General features: G+C 37.4%; 1 protein-coding gene across 1 annotated transcript in view; it reads right to left on the bottom strand.

Annotated features, from left to right (window-relative positions):
- The window catches only part of LOC134356872 (voltage-dependent L-type calcium channel subunit alpha-1D-like), a 395,212-nt gene that overhangs the window by 32,608 nt on the left and 340,745 nt on the right, over positions 1–21,859 (bottom strand). The gene's annotated exons all lie outside the window — the stretch shown is intronic.

A 21,859-nucleotide genomic window follows, 5' to 3' on the forward strand; every position in this document is an offset into this window, starting at 1 on the left:
CCTAAATAATCTTTCTTTTGTGAACTCTAAAAAAAACTTTACTTGTTTGCAAACTCTATGCTAAAATGCAAATTCTACTTATCCTCGCATAAGAAACAATTAATTTGTACCTTTTTTTTACATTTTAAAGTGTTTGCACTTTATGTCTGATGTAGTCCTATCCATTGGTGCAGATATCATTTTTCTATTTCTTACAAATGACAACATTATCAACATGTGTGGCATCTGTTGCTGACCTACCCCAACAGAACCTGGATCTTTAGGTTGTGACTTCATTGTAAGGCTGTGCTACAACAAGAAGTGTAATGTGCAAAAAAAATCAGGAACTAAATGTGATTAAGGAATCTCGTCAGAACATGGTGCTTATCTCCAATGACTTTTAACTTTGATCTTAATGTGTTTTCATTTATAGGCAAGCAGCAGTAATAAAGCAAACCGATTGTAATTTCTGGCAGCAGTGATTGTAATGAAGCAGCCTAATTGAGGCACCAGGCCTGAGTAGGCTGCTCACTAGACCAGAGGGAGGTACCACTGCACAATACCATTTAGCTCTTCCCTTTGAGCTCTCCTCCATGATTTTCCCCTTCTCCATTTTCTAGGCATTTGTCATAACCAAAGAGAAAGCAACACAATCAAGAGTCAGGGAAACACTGAGGAGGCATTGAGAAGGCAAAGCTAGTAAACCATCCACCAAACTACCATAGAGTATTACAATGCAGAACCACGTTCTTTGGCCCATGCTGGCCTAACCTTCTGCCTTGTCCCATCGACCTGCACCCAGAACTTACTCCTCCAAACATAGCCCATCCACTTACTTATTTTCTTGAATATTGCAGTCGAATCTGCATCTACCACTTCTGCTGGCAGCTCATATCACACTCACACTAGCCTTTGAGTGAAGAAGCTCCCCCTCGGGTTCCCCTTAATATTTCATCTTTCACCCTTAGTTCCAGTCTCACCCAACCACAGTGAAAAAAAAGCCTGCATGCATTTACCCTATCTATAATTTAGTATACCTCTATCAAATCTCTCCTCATTCTCCTACTCTCAAGGGAATAAAGTCCTAACTTATTCAACTTTTTCCTACAACTTAGGTCCTCAAGTCCCAGCAACATCCTTGTTAATTCTCTCTGTACTCTTTCAATCTGATTGATATCTTGGTCATAGGTACAGTGGGTGATCAGAACTGGACACAATACTCCAAATTTGGCTGCACCAACATCTTATATAACTTCAACATGACATCCCAATTCCTGAACTCAATGGATCGATTTGTGAAGGCCAATGTACCAATATCTCTCTTTATGACCCTGTGATACCATTTTCAAGGAATTATGGGTCTGTATTCCAGTTAGAGAGATAACCGTTAACTTCAATTCTCTGGCTTCTCCCTTGAAGGCGATGTTGCATCCAATTGACAACTTCATCCTGAATGGCAAGCAACTTAAATTTCTGAACCAGCCTCCCCAGTGGAACTTTTTTACAAAGGCCTTGCCAAAGACAACACCCTGCACCTTTCCTTCATTAACTTGCTTGATAACCTCCTTGAAAAACTCTAAGATTGATTAGACATGACCTACCATGCACATAACCATGTTGACTGTTCCTAATCAGGCACTGTCTATTCAAATTCTTATGTATCCTATCCCTTCCAATAATTTCCCATTGACTGACGTCAGTCTTATCAGCCTATAATTTATAGAAGTAAGAAAATTAGTTGGACAGGTCAAGAATTACAAGCACGTTTTATAAAAAGAAAATCTTAGTATCTGTTAAATTCCTTCACTTTAATGTATCAGACAAAGGATAAGATGTCTTAATTGACATCACACTGTTAGATGGAGCTAATATGTAAAGCACAGTCACGTAAACTGAGCTAGCCAATGAAAATCAGGATGACATATTAGTAGAATTACTTCAAGAGGATGTGGTACAGGTCTGAAGCACAGGGAGCAAGGGACAGACAGCAACAAAATGTATTAATGTAATTTGATATATTTTATGGTAAGTGATAAAAATAAATATGAAGAGGCAGGAGTAGGTGATATCCATCCCACCCCTCCATACACCAATAAGTGCCTGCTACATCATTCTTGGGTTATCTTGCAACTTGATGCTACCTTCCCACTTGACCTCCCCATCACTTCAATCCCCTAATGTCCGAAATTCAAATCAGCCTTGAACACATTTATTGACTGACATCCCCAGCTTTCTAAAGTGAAAAATTCCAAAGATATACAACTCTATGTGTAAGGAAATGTCTTTTTTTTCTGTGAACATGGACTTCATTTTTAGATTATTCATCTTGGTGAACAGCCTTGAAAGCATCCATACTGTTAGCCACTTTCAAAATCTTTTATAATTCCATAAAATATTTGTATATTGTTGCAGACTTCAGTAACGATAGGCCAGTCAAAAGCCACCTTGTCTTAAGGAGTACTTTCATCGTTCCAGGAATTAATCTAGACTATCTACACAATATTGACTCCAGGACAAGTAATACACACAATGCGCTGGAGGAGCTCAGCAGGTCAGGCAGCATCTATGGATGGGAATAAACAGTCAATGTTTGGGCTGAGACCCTTCATCAGGACTAGAAAGGAAGGGGGAAGAAGTCAAAATAAGGAGCAGGGAGGAGAGGAAGAAGTACAAGGTAGTAGGTGATAGGTGAAACCGAGAGAGGGAGAGTGAATGAAGAGCTGGAAAGTTGATTAGTGGAAAAGATAAAGTGTTGGAGGAGGGCAAATCTCATAGGAGACAACAGAAGACAATGGAAGAACAGGAAGTAAGAGGAGCATCAGAGGGAGGTGATGGGCAGGTAAAAAGAGATGGTGTAAGAGGGAAACAAGAATGGGGAATGGTAAAGGGGATGGGAGCATTACCAGGAGTTTGAGAAATCTGGTTGGAGGCCACCCAGACAGAACATAAGGTGTTGCTCCTCCAACCTGAGTGTGGCCTCATCATGGCAGTATAGGAGGCCATGGACTGACGTGTCAGAATGGGAATAGGAAGTAGAATTGAAATGGATGGCCACCAGAAAATCCCACTTTTTGTGGCAAATGAAGGTGTTCCAGGACAAGTACCTTCTTCCTTTGCCAGAGGGAACCAAACCCCATGAACTATTTTGCATTAAAAATATCAGAATGCCATTTGTTTTGGTAATTATCCCACTAAATGATTTGTGACTTGGTATGATTAATTGCTTTTGATATTCATAAGAAAGCATGAGTGTTAAGTGATTAAAATATACTTTCTGTTTTCATTACACCAAGGTCACTTGATAGATACCGAGCAATTTAAGTATCTGTAGATACACATATAAAACACTTAAGGGTATAAATTCAGTTCCAGGAATTTGACGCAGTGCCTAGGCGTTCTGTATTCCATAAACCAGATACCAATGTGTGTATTACAATGAATGGTGAGTCAAAGCTAACAACGTCCATCTTTACCTCACTCCACCACTTATCTATTGTCAAATAAATCTATTTCGATGGAAGTTTAACTGCATCAGAATGAACTCATTGTCTTTCCCTGCCACAATGCCATTCCCTAGCTGCTGATTTAACTCTTTTTTCTGGGTACTATCCTGGGCAGAATCTATACTGGGTTGTGAACATCGGCATTTTTATTCGAGCAAATTTTAACCACCACCCCCCCCACCACCACCACCACCACCATGGGTAGCTCTCTAAGACAACTGCAAGGAAATGTACCTCACTGAAAAATTCAGGTGGAAGGAATCCTGTGAAGTCTGGATTTCAGAAAGCACTACCAACCCTCTTGAAATACATAATCGGCAAATTGATCTTATGTTATCACCACAAGAATATCCCAAAGGTTCAGATGTACTACAAGTTTCATATGTATATGTAAGGGCCCAGCATGCATGGGCAGCTGAAGAATGTACAAAACACACAATATCTGACAGCCTGATATGTTGGGAGGCTGACGTAAGTTAAAAGGCAATCTACTGACTTCTGACGAAGGGAGCATTCATGGGCCCGTTTTTCTTGCTTGCAAGGGCAAGATCAGTCCTGTCTATTACTTATTGAGATACAGTACAGAATAGGCCCTCCCGGCCCTTTGAGACATGCCGCCCAGCAATCCCCAGTTTAACCCTCGTCTAATCACAGGACAATTTACAATGACCAATTAACCTACCAACCGGGACATGTTCAGAGCATGGGAGGAAACCCATTCATTCACAGGGAGAACATATAAACCCCCTACAGGCAGCAGCAGAATTGAACCCAGGTCACTTGCACTGTAAACCTTTGTGCTAACCACTATGCTACCATGCTGCCCTGTTACAGATGCAGTCTAGGGTAATAAGGAAGGTAAAATTCATCTGTCTTAAACCTAGTGCTCATCAGAACCACAAGGCTGACTAGGCAAAGTCCGCTTAGCTCACTACATAATTTAATACTTGGCATATTTCTTTTAATTTTCCATATCCACAGAAGTGTAAGCATTGTAGTATTAATTAATTTTGATACTGTTACTTTATGCTAACTTGTCTTTAAATGGAAATTCTCATTGTTACCATCAGGTAGGAGGTACAGAAGCCTGAAGGCACACACCCAACAATTCAGTTACAGCTTCTCCTCCTCCGCCATCTTATTCCTAGATGGACATTGAACCCATAAACACTACCTCACTTTTTAAATATATATTATTTCTGATTTTGCACTATTTAAAATCTATTCAATATACATAAATATGTTACTAATTTATTTATTCTTTCCTTTCTATGTTATCATGTATTGCATTGATCTGCTGCTGCTAAATTAACGAATTTCACGACACATGCCAGTGATAATAAACCAGATTCTGAATTTCTGCTTTCATTTTATATAAGTAGCTCAGTACACTTATAGGCTACTCTGCATAATGAACAGCTTGGGTTTTTACAGACATTCATTGATTGATTTTGTCCATAAAATCAGAAAACAGGTACAAAACAAAACCATTCAATATAGAGTCAGAGTTATGATGATTATACCTCCATAATATTGTAATGAATTACATCAAAAGCACATAAGATTGATAAGACAAAAACAATTACTAAAAGAGGAGAGAGAGGAAACTTTCCACCATTTGTAGGAACAAATGCATGTACATAGGATCTTTGTATTTAATATTAAGGGATCTTGTTCGTATATAGGGATGTCCACAAGTCAGGCAATTGTATCCTAAGGGCACTCTACAATGAAAAACTTAAATCCATGTGCATGCAGACTTAAAAACCACTTAGGGGATAAATTCATCAGTTCTTGGTTGCAAGAATGAAATTGCCCCAAAAGCAATCCTGGATTGGGAGGTTTGTGGCTGGCTGAAAGTTGGGTCTTAATGTTATTCACATTAATTCTCAGTCAACGGCAGCAAAACTATTGAGCTGATTATCGACTACAGGAGGAGGAAATCAGAGGCCCGTGAGCCATTTGAGGATCAGAGGTGGAGAGGGCCAGTAACTTTAAATACCCTAGTATTATCATTTCAGAGGGTCTGACCTGGGACCAGCATGTGCCACTTCAAAGAAGGCATGGCAGTGCCTCTATTTTCTTAGAAGCTTGTGCAGATTTTGCATGTCATTTAAAACTTTGACAAACTTCTATAGATGCACAGTGGAGAGTATCCTGACTGGTTGCATTATGGCCTCCAACAGAAACATCAATGTCCAAGAGTGGGGAAAAAAAAACATATTGAGCACATCTACAAGCAGTGCTGCCACAAGAAAGCAGCATCCATCTTTAAGGACCTCACTAACAGGCCATGCTCTCTTCTCACTGCTGCCATCAGGAAGGGGGTTCAAGAATAGTTATTATTCTTCAGCCTCACGCACTGGAACCAGTGTGGCTAATTTCACTCACCTCAATACTGAACTTATTCCACAACCTATGGATTCACATCCAAGGACTCTACAACTCATGTTCTCAGCAGTATTTATTTTTTATTTGTCTATTTAGTATATTTATTGTATTCTTTTGCACACTGGTTGTTTGTTAGTCTTTATGTGTAGTTTTCATTGATTCTATTGTATTTCTTTGTTCTACTGTGAATGCCTGCAAGAAAATGAATCTGGTGACGTATTTATATACTTCGATAATTAATGTAATTCACACTTTGAACTTGAACTTAATTGGATGAACTAGTAATGTCTCTCACTCTTTCACACACACTGAAGTTGTTAACTTGTCTTTCCAAACATGTCTAAAGGAAGGGATTGTTGGAATACTTTGTAGCCAATATGTCAAGGTCGCTCCTCCTGACTTCACAGTAACGGGTTTTCAGTACATTAAAACACTTCCTTTCCTTTAAAAATCAACCAGTTAAAAACTTAAGAATCCAAAAATTGAATCTCGGGAATAGCAAAATTGCAGGGGAAGACTCCTCTTGCATGTTTATTGCAACCCCAATGTAGTATCAGGCATTCTATAGCCTGGAAAATTGATATATAAGAAATAAAGATCTTCAATGATGTACAGTAAAATCTTATTCAGATTGCAGAGGTGTTCTACTATTGCACCTCTAGGTGGTGCTGTTGTGCAGTTAGATGTTGGGTTCTTAGCGCATATTTCTTTTCTGCCACATTATTTGTCCACCAGTCACCTTCTTCCATCTTCTCTGCTACCGAGATTAAATTATTTCTCTCTTTTGCAGTTTTGATTAAGGGTCCTAGACATGAATTGTTAACTATCTCTCATTCCACAAATGTTACCTGACCTGTTGAGTGTTTACAGCATTTTCTGTTTTTTCAAAACCTTTACTTGAAGACTGCACAATGCAACTAAACCCTTGGGAACCCCAAACACTTTAAATTCGTAAACTTTGAAATAAGTACCTAAGAGCACTCTCGTTAACATGTTTGATTCCAGGACAGGATGGAAGTGAATGTCATTGTATGGGATGTCTGGGGATATTTTCAGTCTGCTGCATTACAAACATCCTACAGCTGCAAGATCTATCAACACACAGAAACTAAAGAGATAAAAGAGGCTATGGAATGACTCGTCATGTTTGCCATACAGCTGCTCAACACAAGATCCAAACAAAGAATAAATATTAGCAGTCACCACTGCACCTGCAGATGGAAGAACCTCAGATGACCCTACCAAAGTAGGTGGCGAATCAGGGTATGGTGAAAAGCAGCAACTAACTACTTGATCACATCAATTACCAGAGTAACACTAAATTAGCTCAATGCAACAGAAAATAGCAGGGAAAGAATAAAAGCACACAACAATAAACTGGATACTTATAAAATGTATTGAAGCATTGTTAGAAGGTTTGTATCATTTTTGCTGGATGATAGAGATTACAGAACAGTGTACAATGAGGCTGTTTACCCCACTGAGTCTACAGTGGTTCTTTAAAAAGAACAATTCCATTCGTTCCTCTCACCATCTTTCTTTCATATTCCTGCAGTCCTTCTTCAAGGATTTATACAGTTCTATTTCAAAGGTTATTCTTTAGCCTATCTCAATTACTTCATCAGGCACTCCAAATCATATCAACTGATTGGACATTAAGTTTTGTGTCATGTCACATATTTTCAATTTCTGCCTTTTATCCATTGAGAACAGCTTCTTTCTCGCTCCATCTAAATCCTTCACTGTTTCAAACATCCCTACCAAATTTTCTCTTGAACAAATTCCAGCACATTTATCCATTCTTCTGTAATTTAAAACACAGAACAGTATAGCATAGGAAAAGGCCATTTGGCCCACTATTTTATGCTCAACTATTGAAATTAGTAAACAAATGGCCAATTAAGCTAATCCCTTCTGTTTACATAATGTCCACAACCTTCCACTTCCTGCATATCCATGTCCCTATCCAAGTCACTTGAATGCCTCTATTATGTTTTCCTCCACCACAACCCTAGACACCCACCACTCTCTGTGTTAAAAGAAACTTGCTGCACACATCTCCTTTGAACTTACCCCCTCTCACCTTAAATGCATGCCCTCTGGTGTTAGACATTACAATTCTGGGAAAATATACTGGCTGTTGATTCCATCTCTGCCTCTCATATCAGATCTGCCTTCAGCCTCCGCTGTTCCAAAGAAAACAATCCAAGTTTGTCCAGCCTCCCCTTCTAGCAAATGCCCTCTGATCCAGGCAGCATCCTGGTAAATCTATTATGTACCCTCTCCAAAGACTTGACATCCTTCCTATAATGGGGTGCCCAGAACAGTATGCAATACTCCAGCTGTGATCTAATTAAGAGTTTTATAAAGCTGCAACATAACTTTCTGACTCATAAACACAGTTCCTTGACTGATGAAGGTAAGCATGCTATATACCTTTAATTCCACCCTATCAACCTGTGTAGTGCCTTTTAGGGAGCTATGAACTTGGCCTTCAAGATCCCTCTGTTCATTAACATTTAAGAGTTTTGACATCTCTAGCATATCTGCAATTGATCTATATCTCAGTATCCTTTACCAATCTTCTATGCTATCCACACACCATTGATCTTTGTATCATCTGCAATCTTACTCACCCATCCATCTACATTTTTAATTCAGTCATTTATACAGATCACAAACAACAGAGGTCCCAGTATAGATTGCTTCAGAACACCACTAGTCAATGACCGTCCAGCCAGACCAAGTCTCATTGACCATCACCCTCTGTCTTCTATAGGCAAACCAATTCTGTGTCCAAGCAGCCAACTCACTGTGGATCTCGTGCATCTTAATCTTCTGGACAAGCCTCCCACAAGAGACCTTGTCACTTTACTAAAATCCATGTAAACAGCATCCATAGTTCTACCTCCATCAATTGCCTTCATCATCTTCTTGAAAAACTCAAGCAAGCTAGTAAGACACGATTTACCCTATACAGAGACATGCTGACTGTCCCCAATTAGACCATGGTTTTCCATATGTCATAATTTCTATCCCTAAGAATCCTCTCCAGTAACTTCCCCACCACCAATGTGGACTGATCTATAGTTGTGAGGATTGTCTCTTTTCCCCTTTTTGAGTAATAGCTGCTCACCTGTCCTCTAGAACCTTTCTGTGGCTACAGCAGACAAAAGTATATTGGTCAAGGCCCCAGCAATCTCATCTCTCTTAATAAACTGGGGTATATTCCGGCAGGCCCCGGGGACTTAGCCACCTTAATGTTCTTTAAGAGACTCAACACTACCTTCTCCTTTATCTTGAAATGCCTAAGTAAATTAGCATGCTCCACACAGATCTCTCTATCTTCCTTGGTAAATACAGATGTAAAGTATTCATTAAGGACCTCACACACATTCTCCACCTCTCAGCACATCCCCTCCTTTATCCTTGAGTGATCCTACCTGCTCCCTAGTTACTAGGGAAAATAGGAAGAGGGTACGACTTTCCTCTGTACTTTCCACCAAACGTATGCACCAGGATATCTTCAAATTTGCCTCAGAATCTCCAGTAACTTATATAGGAATTAAAGGCTCTAGTCACCTGGAGATGTAAGTTTTGGGTTACTAGATGTGACCACATGTCCCCATTTTCCTGGAATTTTATGGATAAGGAAGTGTGTCTACCAAAAAAAAAAGTTTCCAAAAGATTTAAAGTCCCTAAAACTTATTTCTGATAAACCGGCAGAATAAGGGAGAGTAACCTGCAATAGGGGAAGGAAAAAATCTCCAAAACGTATTGGAAAGAGTGACTCTGAAAATATTCTTACGCTAGCTGCAGGAGGAACATAGGAACTGGGAATGAGGAGGGTAGAGGTGCGAGTGATTGTAGGAAACCTGGGCAGGTCTGGAAAATGCAAAACCTTCCAAAATGCACCTCTGGGGAGACTGAAAATTGGTGTGCTATTTCCCACTCCAGAGCCATTCATCCCATCCAAATTAGATGAGAAAGACGAGTAGAAGCTACAGTAGAATATAAATGTAAGCAATAATTGCTTGGACAAAATAGCCTGTTTCTGCAAGTCTATTGTGTGTGGTGTCAAACTCTGCTAAATGCAACATTTTCATGTACGTTTCATATCTTTTCGAAAGCATGCTGCCTAAAATTGATGCCATACAGGGTTTTTTTTTGATGTGATTCAATTAAATCTCATTGTCATAGTGCAAAGCCACTTAAGTTTAACAGCTTGTATGCTTTTCGCATTTGTTAACATGCGCAAAATCAGACTCTCAAAAAAAACTTAACTCGAAACTCCACCATGAAAAGCAATTTGCAGGACCGAAAAAAAAGTCTTCAAAAGAAATCCTCAGAGCTTTCTCAAAGAAAGACATTACCTCCACTGAGTTCTGGCCAAAGACTTCTCAAGTTGGTGGAGGATCTTCTATATTCTCTCAAAGTAAAAGCAAGAATATGGAGGATAAGCTTGCACCTTGAAAGAACTGCACATCACTCCAAATAACTCAATCACCTTTGTGAAGCTCCAACTAGCCTATCCATAGCAAAGTCTGTGGGTCTTACACAGCTCTTAGAATGCACAGGATCAAATGGATACAAACTGTTCTCAACTCTGAGAAATGTACCGATAGTTACATTCTGAATACCATCTGAGATTTAACTTCAGCAGTTAAAATCTACAGGTTGTTATTTACCACAGTTATAATACTAAAATGGTATTTACAAAACTTTATACCATCAAATCTATCAGATACTTTGAAGAAATAATTCATTCCATACAGCTCCTGTATTTTCTTTCATGTTACCTCCAATAACTTAGTTATTGTAAATATCTGATACCATCACATCCGAGAACATAATATTTCATAACAGGAATACACAGCATGTAACTTACAATGTATTTTTATTAACATCAGAGATTTACAAGTTAGAAAAACAGATGTGGATTTTTTTCTAGCATAGTACTCTGCATTTTTTTCATTATTTCAGGAATTGAATTGCACAAATTTTGTTATTTTGCTGTGAAAGCTGACATGCCATTGCTCAAATGTTTTTTTAAAATCCCTAGATTTAACTTTTATTTTTATTTTGAAGCAGAGTATACACTAAAGCAGGGATTCCCAACCTTCTTTATGCCATGGATCAATACCATTAAGCAAAGGGTTCCTGGACCCCAGATTGGGAATCCCTGCACTGAAGGATAATAAGCAACATGTACCAGATCAGAAGCAAATTACAAGGGTTCTAACCTTTCCCATTCAGCAGTAGTGCAAGAATTTCAAGGAATGGCTTAATCTTCCTATTTCTACAATATTACACTAAGGACCCCGAGGATCAATCCTTTGCATTCGTAATATTTGTACATATGTTTCCTTCAAGGACATCATCATCATCTAAAGATATGTAGACAACAGTCCAGGGCACTGCTATGACACCTCTTAGTCTCCACAGCCTTTGCCTGACATTCAATCTAGAATTTTACAATTTTCTCCACTGCAACATACAGAAATATGAAGCAAACAAGAGAAAATCTGCAGATGCTGGAAGTCCAGGCAGCACACACAAAACATTGGGGAAACTCAGCAGGCCAGGCAGCATCTATCGAAAAAAGTACAGTTGACATTTCGGGCCGAGATCCTTCAGCAGGACTGGAGAAAAAATGTTGAGTAGATTTGAGAGGTGGGTAAGGGAAGAGAGAAGCACAAGGTGATAGGTGAAACTGGGAGGCAGGGGGGTCGGGAAGAAGTAAACACTAGGAAGTTGATCAGTGAAAGCAATACAAGACTGGAGAAAGGGGAGTCTGGTAGGAATGGACGGAAGGCCATGGAAGAAAGAAAGGGGGGAGGGCACCAGAGAGAGGTGATGGGTAGGCAAGGAGATAAGTTGAGAGAGGGAAAAGGGGATGGAGAATGGTGAAGGAGAGTGGGTGGACCATTACCGGAAGTTTGAGAAATCGAACCTCCAACCTGATGGCATGAACTTTGATTTCTTGAAGTTCCGGTAACCACCCCTCCCCCACTTAACCATTCCCCATCCCCTTTCCCTGCTCTTACCTTATCTCCTTGCCTCCCTCTGCTGTTCCTCCCCCTTTTCTTTCTTCCATGGCCTTTTGTCCTCTTCTATCAGGCTTCCCCTTCTCCAGCCCTGTATCTCTTCCACCGATCAATTTCCCAGCTCTTTACTTCATCCCTCCCCCCCCCCCCCACCGGTTTCACATATCACCTTGTGCTTCTCTCTCCCCTCCGCCACCTTTTAAATCTACTCCTCAATCTTTCATTCTCCAGTCCTGCCAAATGGTTTTGGCCCGAAACATCAACCGCACTTTTTTCCATAGATGCTGCCTGGCCTGCTAAGTTCCTCCAGCATTTTGTGTGTGTTGCCTGAAATATGAAGCAATCATCTTTGGTATATTTTGCAAATTCCTTATTGCTGACTCCCTTGTAAATATCTGACAGAGAATGTTAACAGCATAGAAATAGGGTACTTGGCCTGTCGTATCTCCCTCAGTTCTCAAACGAGCCTATATCCATTACCTTGCAAATTTTTATTAACATTATAACATTACAGTACATTTCCTCCTGATTAAAGTGGATTGGTAACAATTCAAGCATCCTATTTATTGCCGAGATCACAATTAACATTTTATTTTCTATCATCAAGTCCTTCTACTTCCGCCTCAGTAATAGCAGATCTCTTATTCCTAAACAGCTGTTTAAACTCTCAATAATAACCTGAAAACAATTTTCATTACTTCCAAATCCCTTCATTGCCTCATCTTGGTGTAATCTTAAGTCTTACAATTGCGCAAGTACTTTGCTTTCTCCAATTCCAGTTTATTGTGCATTAGTATTGTTAAGACCACACATTTGATTAACTTTGCATTCCCCTGTCTGAGTTCTGCAATTCTCACTGAAAGTTAACCAACACTCCACATGGTTTCAAAATGTTCTTAATACCCACCTCTTCAATTACGCTTTTATAGTTATCTATTCTAACTTGTGTCCAAATTATGCTTCTGTAGGCTTCTCTTGGGTGCTGTGGATTAAGCCTAGAAAGCATTAGATAGGGCAGTTGTAGAATGCGGTGTAAATATGGAAGAGTGACTTTGGTATTTGTCAACTTTGTGCTGAAATCTGTTCTTTGGTTTAATGACAATTGTAGAGAAGATGCCTGATTTTGATGACAGTGATAGGATGATGTGGATGGGTTATTCACAATGAAGTGAAGGTTTAAACATGGTCCTGGATGCCCTGCTAATTAAAATTATGATGACTCAATTCTGATAGATTTTTGTTATGTAAGAGGTAGAGGGACATGGAATTGAGGCACAAGAGCTATGATCTATCTGGTTCATTACAGAAACACTATAGAAGAATTAAAGATTGTGGCTACTTAAAGTAAAATGCTACACTTATGGAAAGTACATGTATATACGAACATATAGAATTCTCATCTCTTATTGAAAATTACCACACTGGCTGCTAATTAACAACACAAGAGATTCTGCAGATGATGGAAATCCACAGCAACACACACAAGATGCTGGAAGAACCCTGCAGGTCTGGCAGCATCCATGCAGCGGAACGAAGAGCTGACATTTCAGGCCGAGAGTTTCATGAGGAGTTGCTACTTAACAACTTTCATTTTAAAATAAGTTCAATATTATACCACAGATACCTGTATTACATAAGATGCAATCAAACTTAGAGTGGTGTTGAATCCTGTGCTTCACATTCATCTTCATGCTGTAACAGTTGATCCTCAAATAACCTGACTTAATGCCATGTGGGGGCATTAGTAATTAGCCATAAACAGTCAAATGTTTTTAAGTGAAGTGTTGGGAAAGAAAAGAAAATCAATGGGATGAAATATTACCAGAGTAGTTGAGAAAGTCTTAACATCTGAGTAGCTTATTCCTGCTCCTAATTCATATGCTCAAATTATAAACTTCATAAGTTAAAAATTTAATACTGGAATATAAAAGAATATGACCATTTTTAGTACTTCCGAGGTACAAGCCTATCTGCATAAATTGAGTTCATCTAACGTTAACCCTGACCACAGAGGTAAGAATGAGGCAAATAGATAGATATTCACCCTAGTTCTCATGGTGGATTTGGACATTTTAATGCCTGGATGGCTCAGCTCTATGTTTGGCTTGAACTTGACAGGAAATTACAGTTGGGCAGTTTGATTCTGGAACGCATACATCCATTGCTATAAAGTCAATGGGACAGTCCTCCTCAGCAAGCATTAGAGAAGGCCCAAGTTTCCTTTGTGGTGCCAAGAGTGGTGGTAATCCTGATTCATTTACTAAACCATCTCCATCTATTCTCTTGCTAACTCCACTCATTTCCAGGTTGCCCTACAGACCAATTTTACTTCTGTAGGTACAAATGCTTAATTCAAAATTACTATTTTATAGTGGTTATCTTGTGATCTATACAAAGCACAGCGGTTTAAAATACCACTTAGTGAGACCTCAACTCTAATGATTTTAACATATTTTCAAATCCAGTTTTCAGTGGATGGTAAGGGATAGTTTGGATTGATTCCTACCACTCACTTAAATTCATCTGTTACCTGAAAATTTTTAATTACAAATAATTAATGTATGCTTAAATACCCAAAGCATTGACTAATCCTCCTCAATTGTTACCCAATTAACACTTTACAGTTGATAAACAACAAGTAAGTCAAAGTGTTATGTTTTCATTTGGATTTTCCTAAATGTACTGGGAGACTAAAGAAACAATGTTTAATTGAGGATGTTATACTGAAGTTCCAGGAATAATCAACAATGCTATATAAATTAATCAGCAATGAATCCATAATTTCATTGTCTGTAATTCTGAATTAGAAATACTCAGATTAAAGACAAATGGAAGACTATGATCCCGCACATCATACAACATGGCACATAATGATGATGATGCCATTCTGAAACCAATGACCACACTTCTACCCTGAAGTCACATACAGAAGCACTGGAATGGAAAAATAACTTGCAGATTTTGAAATGATCATATTTTTCATGAATCAGTATAAGTCAGACTTAATATTTTTTATCAAAATAAAGCACATACATTCTAAAATAAACAACTGACATACAAAACATAATATGCTCTGAGGCAAATTTAGGACTACTACAAATGTACTTTCATAGATGCCATTAGCTTTCATTGTGTTTATTATTCCACTCCACTTTGCTTTCCAGGTAATATTCAACATGTACAATTTACAAATTTCTGTTCTTCATCTGGTCAACTTTCATTTTAAAGTAAATTTAATATTATGCTACAAATAATTATGTTACAGAAGATTACTGTATCACTGGGAACAAAATAATTCAAGCAAATACTTTATTGTATCACAAAGTGCAAAATATTTTTTTACTCCAACATTTTCTTTCACAGATCTCCTAAGAAAGATTTCTAATCAATGACTAAACTTCCTATTGCAGAAAGTATATTATGAGATCCCTTATTACTTAGTTAGAAAAAAGCATCATCCACAATTAAATGTCTATTATGGTACAATTTGGCTTAATGAACAAAAGATCTGAGAAAGAGGTCATTTGATTTTGTCCTAATTATAGCTATGACCAATTATTTAGTCCTACAAAAATGTTACCAGTTAATATTATAATTTTAAAATATCTTCTAAAATGCTTTTTATTAGCTTTCTTAATGCCAAAATTGGTTGATACAAATTTGTTCCTGTAATAACATTTTCAAAAATGTGCATATTATTTGTGTACTTAACTCTATGCAACAAACGGTCGAATGACACAAAGCAGGTAGTAATGGTAAATATTTGCCATGCTTACAAGAAACAATGAAGAAAAGAAATAAACAACCTACACTGTAGCAGTGCACGTACGAAACAAAGTAATCCAGACGCAATTCTGTAGAACTGCTCTTCCCAACAGAACCCATTTCAGTTTATGTTGAAAGGAACCAGCTGCTGAACACACTGCACTATGGACTCTGAATAGAAGGATGTTATCAAATCCAGGCTCCATCTGGTGATGCAGTGTACACTGTGCACAGGTTCAAATTGAATTAGACTAAACCAAGTTACCTGCTGATTCAAGCCCTAAGGATGCAGCCCATAACGGTGATAGAAAGATTTTTACTTTGTTATTGGCCTTGCTGCCTTTCACTTGCCATATAAGTATCGTATTAAAAAGGCATAATCATATCATAAGAACACATGGATTTTTGAACTGAACAATAATTTCTCAGCAGTTTCTATCATTTTGTTCAACACTTTTTTAAAAGATGAGTCAATATCAATAACGACTGAGACGTACTGACTTTAGTAGGGATTTTGTGAGATTTAATTGTGTGCTTGGAAATAAGTGAGTCATTGAAAGTTATGATTATGTTATGCTCTAAAATGGCTTGCCCAGTGAATAAACATCAGTAGAGACCTGCTGTGCCTAAATGGCTTGCTACTGTGCTGCAAATTTTCTCTCTCTTTTCCCTTTCCTATTCTGTATGCTGATAATGACAAATTATTCTCTTCAGCACAGAAATAATACATAATTACAGTTAGACATTTTATGCCTTCATCTTCTTCTTGAAGACTTTCCAAATTAGATCAAAGTAAACCACAAAGATATCAATTTTACAGTTATAGGAACAGAAATACGACACCCTCAGTGCTGCTCAGATGTTTTTATTCAATTGTATTTTTAAGATGGATCTTTGATCACTGACAATGCCTGGTTTAGCAAATTATTCTTGTCTATGTTAATCTCTCACAGCATATCAAAAGTGACAGATTCATAGTAAAACTGACTGAAATATGAACTATAACTAATATAATTTGCATTTGAATAAAATAGTATTTTGAAATGTTAGAACTAGATGCTCAGCTTTTGAAACACTTCTGATGAATTTGAAGCAAAGATTTTTGCTAGTTTTACTGAAGAGTAGTTCAACTATTGTCTTCAATGTTACCGGCTCAAGTTGGCTGCCCAGGTTCCCCTCTCCATTTTCCAGAGCTCGAAAGGTCCAGATCCTGAGAGGGATGACCTAGTCCAGAACACCTTACTTCCTAACTTCACCTCTGAAACCTCTTTAAGAGCTTTAACAGCCAGAAAAGCCCTACCCGAAGGAAGCCAGTTATTACAATTTAATGAATATTAAATGTTTGGCAAATGCATTGAAAGCAATTGAAACAAACAATACTTCTAAGAAAAAAAACAAGTCAAAGTAATTTTAAAATACAAAAAAACTAAAGAGTATTAAGATAATCAAAATGTTTTAAAAGGTTAATTTGTCTTTTGCTTTATATCTGCAATATGTGAAATCCAAGGGCATCTTAGTTAAATATTGAGAAATCTCAGGGAAGTGAATTACCACCACGACACTCCACACAGATTCTAGTGTGGTGTGGAAGTTCACATATCCATTAATGTTTTCAACTGAAAATGCTCACAGCTACCCATTTGTTTGTACAAGAAATCCCAAAGCAAAGACCCAGCATCCTCCACTAATAGCTGCACCCCAGTGGTAACTACATTAAATGTACTAGCTGAGCATGCTGTTACACCATCCTTTTCAGATCATTAAAAAGTGGTTTTGGAGAATGCATTTATTTAAAAAAATGGCAGAATGATTTGGTAATCTAGTTTAAATATTGTGAATCCAATCAAGATACGTACCCAACTTTGTTCAAAGGATGTTTGGGCGAACTGGTATCTATTTAATCAACCTTTAGAGAATATTCTATACATAGAAAAAATATTTATACAATATGGCAAAAATCTGAAAAAATATTCCACACATAACAGTTCAGATTTTCTAATATTGATTATTTGTTCACTGGTGAAGGTTGAGTTCACCTGTAGATTACCAATCATTTTACAAATAATAGGGGTTGCTGCTGTTATCCCGATGCTAACCAGCCTGCTCCTAAACCTATCTTCCTAATTTTATCAGAAGGTGACTTCTTCCTAGCTTTTGGAATATTAAAGGTTAGACATTCAGAAAATGGGTTCTTTATATGTATTCAAACACACACAAATATTAGTGTTGCTAGATTTATTGGAGTCTGCAAGTATGTGCAGCATTTTTTATATTTGCCAACCAAACACTATGAAACAGATTGTTTCAGTCCGATCAGTAACTGTTGTAAAAACACATGCTCATGTCACTTGGTACAAGTATATCTAAATAAATTATCTTGAATGCAAGCTGAAATTTTGAAAATTTCACAGAAAAACTAATCACTTATCACTGGCTAATTTAGATTTTCTTATCCTTGCATCTGAACCATGCTATGAAGAGGCTAATACACACAAGATTGACGAGAGCAAATTTAAAAGACTTGTCAAAGAGATGAGAGGGATTAATGGTCCATTCAACTGGTTGGGAAAAAGTTGTATTGTGTGGGGAAAGGAAGTGAATATATATTGTGCAGGAGGTGGAAAATGACACCTTGTGAAAATCAAATATGGTATATACTTGAAGGGCAAGGCTGGGTGTGAGTGTAAGAGAGTGGGAGAGTGTGTGAGAGAGAGAGAGTGAGAGAGTGTGAGAGTGAGAGTGAGAATTTGAGAATGAGAGAGAGAATGAGGGTGAGTGAGTGTGAGAGAGAGTGAGAGTGAGGGAAGCAAGAGCAAGAGCAAGAGAGAGAGATATAGAGGTAGAGATAGAGATAGAGATTGAGAGACTGACTCACTCTTAGGGGAGGTAAATCGAGGAAGTCGATAGGAAAGATATCTCAGCCCATCCCTGACGATATGTTGGCACTTATACATGGAAGGACAACAACAATAATGCTTAACGTGATTTCAGATGAGAGACTGACTCTGGAAAGTCCACTAAAGTTCTTATTTACCTTGATGGTCAGTGATGAAATAAGGACCTCATTCCTGGTAAGAAATTACATTCTTTGTAGGGGAGGGAAAACAAATATTGTATGGAGGCAATAAAGTAAGAACAAATATTATTTTGAATAAAAAGTTGGAATAAAGCATCTATTCATGCTTTATAACAAGAAATAATTCTAATTTATTCACACGAACCACATATTGATAGGTTTATTAGGCAATAAGATACTCAAAATCGGTGGGGGGGTTTTCCGGAGCCCAAATTGTGAAGTAAAAACCATACAAAACATTGATGAGTTGATTTTCTCTATTTTTATTGCAAATATCATTAATCTGGAAAATAATTATTTTTCCATACTAATTTCTGAGCCAGTGAAAAATAATTTACTATCTTCTAGTGTTGACATGAATATGAGCAGATTAAAACAAAGTAGAACTTTCAAATGTTACATTTTTTAAAAATCTCCCATTATTTTGTGCAAACTTGTATATAATGTGATCTCACATGATTTTATATTTCCTTAAACAGGAAGGTAATTGTACAGGGAAGCAATCTCACTACAAATGCTTTAATCTACATACCTCAAGAGATATATTTATTAGCTTTATTGAACACAAGTGTTTCAGTGAAAAGCACCATGGAAGCCTTGGGTTGATCAACATTTTGTAAAGCCAATTTACTCCAGTGAAACAAACTTAAAGCCATTGTCCTTCACTTCCCAAAATCCCTAACCCAAGTGTGTCAGGTGAAGTAAATCTGAAGAACATTCGTGATAATCCGACCTGAACATGTTTTCTGCTTTCAAATTCAAGACATTATGGAATCTAGGGGCAACCTCATGTCTTAGCAGGATTTTTAAAAATATTGGACCAAGGGAAAACAAATCCAACCACATTTCTGGGAATCAAAGCCTCCAGCAGCAGTAATGATTATTGGCTATGGAGCTATCTAGCTGACTGTCCAAAACTAGCAACCAGAAAGCCTTCAAGCTCAACCATTCATTTCTGAATCTGCAAAAGAAGGTACTTACCATCTGCTTAGCTTCAACAGGTGGGACTGAAAATGCACTGATCCCTGAAACTGAGCAATGGGCCGAAGACCCACTTTTGCTGGGTGCTCTTTCACGTGGAAAATAAGCCATTGATCAAAAAAAACTAAGTGAGTGTTGCTGTAGTATCATTGCTATTTCATTTGCATGGATTTAGAAATTTATTTCCAGTTTATGGGGAAATCTTTGCATGATTCAACGGACTACAATATTGTGGTACCATGCCTTTCACGTGGGAACTGAGCATTACTCAACATAAGCAAGAGGTAACAATCTTACCAGAACACATTTATTAATTAGTGTCTTATATATAAGTAACTGGCACATTGATGCAAATAAATATTTTCCGGATATTACGATTGTTACTTTGTTTCAAGTACTTCTGGAAATGGAGCTCCTTAATAATGATTGTTGCAACATCGATACATTTTATCCTCCTTATGAAGAGAGTAGGTTACAGATATGAACTGTAATGTTAGGCCAATGCTTAATGAAGAGCTTAGGTCAGTATTAAAACAGGAAATGGATGACATATAGGTTCATTAAGGGCTCTCTGCCAATATTGGCATAGTTAATTTGGGAGCTATCTATCAATTAATAACATATAAGCAGAAACAAAGATCTTTGAAGTGATTATAAAATTGCAATACCCTTTAAGAATTTAGAAGATTCTGAAACTGCTTATTACTGTTAATGATCTAAAATGAGTGCATACCCTTTGCATCATTTCAAGTATCTCAGCATATACTCACATGGGCATTTTATTTAGTACTTATTGTTTCCAGAACAGGATATCAAAAAGTTATGAACCAATGGCTAATGTAAGATTAGTACCTGTGACATGAATCACTTTGGTTAAAAGAATTCATACAATACAGAAGGATCTGTGCAAGTGCTGTGCTATCAAAACTCATTTCATAGTAGAACCTAATTCTGAAAAGTAGAGTAGAAGATGCAAAAACTATCATGTGCACAATTGTTGAACTGATTTGGGAATGAGCATCCAGTAATCACATGCTAATGTACTTTGGGAATTGGAAAGTAATATCAATTATATCAAGCTAATTATTTGTTAACCTGAGGGGAGAATTCTAATTAAATGCAAGGAATATTTATAATACCTACTTCAGATTGATCTTAACAAATTTCAGTCAATTGCCTTATGGTTATATACTTGCATTTACATCTGATGGATATTAGGCATCTCCACTCTCTTCTCTTAATATTGCTGAGTCATATACTGAGAAATTGAGCCTGTTTTTTAGGCTGAGTTTCTAATGTTCTCCCACCCTCTGTTAATAATACTAACTCTGTTCAGAGGGTGGAAATGTGCTCCAGTTGACCCAATTAACAGTGGCAAATCTAACTGTGAAAATCTAGTTCAGAGTTGAGTAAATCTGCATTTAGTTAGCAAATCAACTCAGCCTATATTGAGATAAGTTCTCATTCTTTTCAGTTTTTAAAAAATCATGCTTTAATACATTATTCAAATTTTGCTAAACTGTTGGATAGGAATATCATTATTGGCAATTTGTATCCGTCATTTTTGTAGGGTAATTTATTACACATGTACATAAGTTTGCCATGTGGGTCAATTTTAGCATAATGTTCCTTTTGGTCTTATGCCATGCTAAGCAGTAATAAATGGCTATTGAAAAACATTTTTTTTGCATGTGTTTCTTTCAACTTTCCTACAAAAGTCATCAATGTCATTCTTGTTTGTGAGCAATCAATGCCATGCATATTTCAAATAAAGTGAGGAAAAAGTCTATGTATTCATCCAGTTTTTGCTGCTATCTGTTGTACCATGCAACCTGTTGTTAAATTGGCCCTCATCCAATCAGTAGTGACACTTCTATTTTCTGTGACTAATAATTTTAAAATCATGGACAAGTTTATTAAAATGTTTGATGTGTCATCCTACCATCAAATGCTGTAATTATTTAGAAAAAATACAAGATGGCTTCTATTGACACTTTGGATTTTCGTGTGATCACACCATCAAAACCATTTGTCAATGTTATACAGAGATTCCTATCATGAAATCATGCTTCCTTTTGAAAATCTGGTGCAATCCAGTGAAATTCACAATGACTACA

This window comes from Mobula hypostoma, chromosome 15 (assembly GCF_963921235.1).
Source record: "Mobula hypostoma chromosome 15, sMobHyp1.1, whole genome shotgun sequence".
Taxonomy (NCBI): domain Eukaryota; kingdom Metazoa; phylum Chordata; class Chondrichthyes; order Myliobatiformes; family Myliobatidae; genus Mobula; species Mobula hypostoma.